The 7,100-nt window shown below is 41.0% G+C and overlaps 1 long non-coding RNA gene across 1 annotated transcript; it reads left to right on the forward strand.

Moving 5' to 3' along the window:
• The first annotated feature begins 4,552 nt into the window (after window positions 1–4,552).
• Window positions 4,553–6,220, forward strand: LOC148057394 (uncharacterized). Its single transcript, XR_015699655.1, has 3 exons — window positions 4,553–4,893; window positions 5,472–5,755; window positions 5,842–6,220. It is a non-coding gene; the product is annotated as an uncharacterized LOC148057394 (long non-coding RNA).
• Window positions 6,221–7,100: the final 880 nt, after the last annotated feature.

The raw sequence follows: 7,100 nt of genomic DNA on the forward strand, positions 1-7,100 counted from the left end.
AGTGTGCTCAGATGGCCAAGAGAGCCAATGGCATCCTGGCCTGTATCAGGAATAGTGTGGCCAGCAGGACCAGGGAGGTGATAGTGCCCCCGTACTCGGCACTGGTGAGGCCGCACCTCGAGTCCTGTGTTCAGTTTGGGGCCCCTCACTCCAAGAAGGACATCGAGGTGCTGGAGCGTGTCCAAAGAAGGGCAAGGAAGCTGGTGAACGGTCTAGAGCACAAGTCTTATGAGGAGCAGCTGAGGGAGCTGGGGTTGTTTAGCCTGGAGAAGAGGAGGCTGAGGGGAGACCTTATTGCTCTCTACAGCTACCTGAAAGGAGGTTGTAGCGAGGTGGGGGTCGGTCTCTTCTCCCAAGTAACAAGCGATAAGACAAGAGGAAATGGCCTCAAGCTGCACCAGGGGAGGTTTAGGTTGGATATTAGGAAAAACTTCTTCACCGAAAGGGTAGTCAGGCACTGGAAGAGGCTGCCCAGGGAAGTAGTTGAGTCCCCATCCCTGGAGGTATTTAAAAGACGGGTAGATGTGGTACTTAAGGACATGGTTTAGTGGAGGACTTGGCAGTGTTAGATTAATGGCTGGACTCAACATTCTTAAGGGTCTTTACCTTAACGATTCTAGAAATCGCATTGCAAAAGCATAGTTGAAGCCATCTTCAGGATCTTTGGTGACGATGTAGGAAACCAGTACTTCAGTGTAAAAAGATTCAATATATTAACTGGACCTCCAGCTGAGTTTCCAAGTAAGTGAGCTGACAGTGGAATCAGTAAAGCACAATGGAGAAGAAAGCTGTTCTTCCTATTTGTCCAGTCCCGAGGGAGGAGCTTATAAGACTTGTTCTACAGTGCCAGGATCCTAACACTGAACAAGTCCTCCTTATTCACCAAAAAGGCCCAGAACGTCCTATTTCCTTGACAAGGGTAGTAGCAATCAGATAGGGATAGCTTCTTTGTCTTGAATGTCTTCCAAGCCAGCACTTCAATAGAAAGTACCTTCTTGGCTCCTTTTCAGGTATTTTTGCAGATCTAATGTATAATTGTTCCCTCTTTATGTTGTGTGTGTGTGTTTCTGCCTCAGATCAGACATGCAACTGCAATTCAGATCTGTCTGAATGTCTGAATGTCTGAATGTCATTGCAAGCAACCTGTCTTGTAACGGAGGCTAGATTTCAACACAGCACATTTAAACACTTCTTTGTTTAACCTAAATGAAGAGTATTTCTTTTGAGGCACTGCCCATCCGCCAAGAGATTTCTTTCCAACACTGCAAAAGAGTTCTGTAAGTCTATGACTACTTGCTCAATTCTAGGAATTTTACTTGAAGAATACCATCACAGACAAGGTAAATTTTGTTGTCTTTGCCTCTTCATGTAATACATTTTAATCTCTGAATTAAAGTGTAATAAATCCTAATAATTTTGATTTTCCTTGAAGGTAGAAATGCAGTGTCTGGTTGTACAATTAAGCTGCGGTATTAAAGCATTATAATTATATATATATATATATTCTAGACTTGTATTAAGGTGTTTTCCAAGTACAATGCTGTAATGCTTTAAGTATTCCAAATTATTTTACTATAATCCCTCTTATACATAGGCTGAACTCTGAGGGCATCAGCTTACTATTCATTATAAAAGAGTTAGCTTCATCACCGAGTGGGCTTGCAATCAGCATATATGTCAAAAATAATAGATGGAATAGCACAAATTGTACCTAGACAAATGAGTACTGTCAAAGTCCACAGGAATACTGGAGAAATCAAATATGGAAAGTACTTGAACGGGTCTGGCTGGGATGGAGTTCATAACAGCCCGTATGGTGCTGTGCTTTGCATTTTGTGGTGAAAACAGTGCTAACACACCAGTGTTTTGGATACTGCTAAGCAGTGCTTGCACAGCATCAAGGCTGTCTGTCCAAACCACTCCTCCAAAGGCCAGTAGGCTGGGGGTGGGCAAGAGGCTGGGAGGGGACACAGCTGGGACAGCAGACCCAAACTGACCAAATGGATATGCCGTACCATATGACATCATGCTCAGAACTAAAAGCTGGGGAAAAGGAGGAGGAAGGGAGGACATTTGTGGTTACGGTGTTTGTCTTCCCAAGTAACCATTATGCATGCTGGGGCCCTACTTTCCTGGAAGAGGCTGAACATCTGCCTGCCAATGGGAAGCAGAGAACGACTTCTTCTTTTTGCTTTGCCTGTGCACAACACTTTTGCTTTCCTAATTAAACTGTCATTATCTTGATCCACAAGACTTTTCACCTTCCCTATATTTTCTCCTGATCCCACAGCAGAGGGGAGTGTGAGCGGCAGGGTGGGTGTTTGGTTGCTGGCCAGGATCAACCCACCACAGAACAACAAAACTGAATTTTAAAAGATTACTGATTTTAGAAATGATGTTTTAAGGTACTTTACTGGAAATAATAGAAAAAGGTTTGGTTTTATAAAGATGATCTGTTCAGCAGTCTTTGAAAATCAGGTCCCTCACAGCTGGGCATGCAGTCTTTCTTAAAATATCCTGTGTGTAATAATGAGTATATAAAGCCACTCTCATTAGCTGCTAAAATGATTTGTGAGCACTGATATTTGAACATCAGTGTGTACCACACAACAAAAGTAACATGGTAGTAAGATGAGCAAGTTTAGGGATCTATGATCCTCTTCCTCCTGATGCCAAAACAATAAGTTACAGGGCTATAGGAAAGATTATTACTGGTGGCTACCTTTGTTATGTATTTGCACTCCATCTACCGAGTAGCAACACAATGTGATCTTTCACAGCTTCTGCAGTCTTGTCTTCTCTCAAGTACATGTAATCATTACAGTGGTCTACTTCATCACAAATACACAGCATAATTTTTTGCCTCCTTGAGACCCAATTAAAAACTTGTGTTGAATATTAAAGATTCTGTTTATCACTGCATTGTTTTAAGATTCAAAATTTGGTGGCTGCAAATTAGTGTAAAATTAGTGTAACCAAAAATTAGTGTAACCAAGTGACAGAGCTGGAGTGCAGCATGATTATAACTCTTGGTTTTGTGCAGGCAATTAACAGTGGATGGGGAAGGTGCTAATTACTGTGGCTGGTTGCAATGCACTACCTAGTTGCTTGCCTTTGCTAAGTTGGATTGGGGCGGGGGGGACGTCTTTAGAGAAGAATCTAGATATTTTTTGGCAATTTGGCAATGTGAGTTCAGTGCTGGCTTCACTGGAGTAGGCAGTTTTGTTACAAATTTGACCTCGATACCACTTCACTCATTGCTCTTCCAACTTCAGCAATAGAAGTGCAATATTTAGTATTCTTTAGTCACTGCTGACTTTGTAAGAAGCAGGGTTTTTTTGACCAGGCTGAGATAATTTTTTATTTAATTTTGTATTTATTACATGTCCAGAGAGGAAAAAAAGCAACTAAGAGAAAAAAGAAGCAACCGTTATTTTTTTCTTTCACATTTATATATTCATTAGAGAATACTGTGCAGAAAATCATTGAATTGTATAATCTAAAAAGGAGATGAGGAAGAAAATCTGTATTATCTCTGCAACATCAGTAAAACAACCTACCATTGAAGAGAATATCTGATTTTACACTTCCACACTGCAATAATGGCAGCCACATGTACTCGAGGACATCAAAACCTAAATCATCCATACTGTTTTGAGTAACTTTCCACACTGATGGCCGAGGCAACTTCCAGTAACTTCAGTGGGTAAAATACTGCTGTGGTGACCTTTAATAATACCAAAGGAATAGGGAGAGGCAAAAGGGTGAATTTCTGGACAAGGCTTCACTCTCACCTGAAAGTCACACCAGCCTGTTCAGTGCAACATGGAGGTCCCATCTGTTTGAATCTGTTCCTTGAAGCTTTCACAATTTCTTAATCTGTGGTCAAAACGCCCTTGAAGACAAAAAGTTGTATTAGAAAACAAATTGTTTTGAACTACTTATGGCCAAATTTACCATTACGTGCTTTAAAGATTGGGTAGAGTGCTCCTGTGAAAAGCTGGAGGCTGGAATTTTCATTAAAGTTGTGCCCTATTGACATTCTGAGAGCTCCCAATGCTTTCTCTGAAATCAATCATTATTTCTGTGTATGAGGATAGGTCACTGTGCCTTCTCTGCCAGTAACAGTTGAACTAGACATGCTATTAAGTCATAATTTAAGGTAAATGTATTCAGAAGTATGTCTATCTTACATTGCTTATCAAAGTTTCCCTGAAAGTCTTCTAAATTTTTCGACTTGATTTTAATGGTAAAATCCCAACATGACTTTTATGGCTTTAAAAGAAAAAAATTACTTTAATCTTAAATATGATAGCTAAATATGATAGTTTATCTTCTCCTGACTGAAAGCAAAGGGCAGAGTTTCGTCTAATGGGAAGCCTGGAATTTGCAAAATACTATTAGTTTATTGATCTTATTACTAAGAAAAAAGCCCATTTATCTTATGGATCAAGCAGAGGGCACTGGCTTCCCAAATGCTATTTGGAAAAGAAATGATTCATAAAGTAACTTTTTAATTTGGACCAATGAAGGAAAACTGGGGATACTGGACTGTATTTACCTGGCTTCCTTTAAATTCTCATCCCTGCCAGAGAAAAGCAAGTGACCGTCTTAGGGATTGTGTACCACCTGGGGTTTCCTGCCTTCTGCTCCAGCTCCACTGTCTGAGAATTGTCTCCAGCACACTGTGATGATCAGTCCTCAATGTGTGTGTCTACTCCTGACATAGATACAACACTTTGCCTCTTATCACCTTTTACATGTCTTACCTGGAGAATAAACTGCTGCTGAACTGAAAACATGGTGTATGTGATTGGAGGCCCCTGGAGCATGTGCCGTTACCTGCACTCACTGCCGCCTGAGAGGAGCAGTGGGTGCTGTTGAGTGGGCATGGTGAGTCTTTCACTGTCGTGGGGAAAAATAAAACTGAATTGAGAAGTATCTGCATAAAAAAATTGAAAAAAACCTGAAATCCAAGGCATGCTGGAGATTTGCAGAGGATCTTGTTGTGACCTGAAGTTGTGTGCTGCCCGAGTCCCAAGTTTGCAAGTATGTATTGGAGGAAGCTGGGAAGGAAAGCAGTAGTTCTTATCAGACAGGCTCATAAGCACATGATTTGAAAACCCAAACCCCATATCTTTAAGGCTTGTCTGCATTAAAAGATTACTCTGAAAAGAGGTAAGGGGTTAATTTATACTACAGTTACTCTAGTAAAGCTTATTGCACAGAGGCTTTTGTTCTGCAATTGAATTCATCAACCAAAGATTTATAACATAGTAGCTAAGGCATTAAGAACATCAGAAATAACATTTTCTGTCACAGACAAAATCTAGTACCAGCAATCAGAGGCTAGTGAAAAGCTGTTGTTTTTAACTCCAGAACTCTGACTTTCAAAATCAGTGGCAATGTTTGACTGTTTTTTTTCCAGACGCATCCTTGTACTGTATCATAATGAAAGCTTTTCCCCACAGCTTTCCCCCTGCTGCTCCAGACCGCAGACTGATGTTCATAGCATCGGATGGTATAGTGGGAGGTATAGCCTTGCTGTACGTTTTCCCTGTCCTGTTCTTGAGCAGGCACTGAGATGAAAATCCACTCCTCAGTGAGCTTCAACTCCTGCATGTCTCTTACACAGCCACCTAATCACATGTGAATAAATCTAGTGCTACAGGAGGACACTTGGGGATGTCAAAGCCTTTGGCTGCCAGGAAGAAGCACTTGAAAGAAGTATTTGCTATCCAAGATGGACATGTAGGTAAGGAGACACACTACTGCCATTGCCCTACTCCTGTGCATCCAAACCTAGCAGCATGTTTCATGTCTTCACACTTCCTGCTGTAGGAGCTGGAGGTTTTGGTCACCAGGTCATCCTGCGCTAGCAAAAGAGCCGGTGGAATTTCCTCCTGCCTGGATAACATTTCATCACAAAGACTGAGCTCTGGTCCTTGCGCGGAAAGCTAATCTTCAGACACTATTCATCTGAAGTCCATTATCTGACTGTCATCAATAGGACTGCAGCTATACCACTGCTTCAGAACAATACCAATGTTTTAATCAAAGAAAAATCATCAGTCTCCTTTAAAGTAAAAACATTAAAACAAGTCTGAAACAAATAAACGTTGTCCTATGCAAGCCTTTTCAAAGCTATGCAAGGGAGGCTTATGGAGTAGAAAACTTGGAATCAAACCACAGTCATGAATGCATGAATTATTCTTTGTTGTTAATAGTAATGCTGGCTTTTTTTGCAAACAGCAAATCAAGTGCAATTAGTACTAAAAGAAAAAGTTTATGCAAAAAGGTATTTAGATATAGCAGTTGATTTCAGAGGAAAATGCCAGAGCACAGCTTCTCCAAAAAAAGCACAAGGATGGTGTATTTTAATCAAGATTTCAGTATCAGGCCTAAAAGGTTTCTGTACAAGAACAAAGAGTACTTTGCTGACATAGTTGCTCTGGCTTTTTTCAGGCAGCAAATAGAAATAGGCTGAACACACATGTAATTTCTCCTCTAAGTGGTTGTGTGCGAGAATCCAAATGCTCAGTTTCACCCAGGGCTTCCCTATAGACAGCAGCTGTTTTGCATTAGTGCTACCAGTTACGTAAAGTGGTACAACTGCTCACTGGAGGTGTAGTTGTACTGTTACAGCCCATTGTTACAGCAAAGAGGCAGACAGAAGCATCTTTACCCCTTCAAGTACAACAAGGTGTGCCAAGCGAAACTATCCTAGTAAAGATGTCACACTTCTACCTGACGTATCTTTTCTAAACTAGATGAAGAAAGTTTAATTGGAATTTGATCTTCCTGTCATGATTGTGTACATTTCCAAACTTCAAGGCAGAGCTGTAAAATTATAATGATGCATTGGTATGTTATTTACAGCTTGGCGTTCCTGGTCTCACTCCTGCTGTGCCAGCATCACTCACTTGGCGAGTGATGCCCCATGTCCTGTTATGGGAAGGGAAGCTAGAGCTTGTCTTTTTAACCATTGCGCCCTGTCTGACATATTTTCTGTCACAATTACACCGAACTTGGCATTGCTGTAGGTGAAATAAATATTACATCAGGCTAAATTTGAGCTCCAGAACTATAGCCTTGAGCAA

Source organism: Nipponia nippon, unplaced genomic scaffold (genome assembly GCF_047370975.1).
Source record: "Nipponia nippon isolate SJK-2023a ecotype South Korea unplaced genomic scaffold, ASM4737097v1 scaffold_1, whole genome shotgun sequence".
In the NCBI taxonomy this organism is placed as follows: domain Eukaryota; kingdom Metazoa; phylum Chordata; class Aves; order Pelecaniformes; family Threskiornithidae; genus Nipponia; species Nipponia nippon.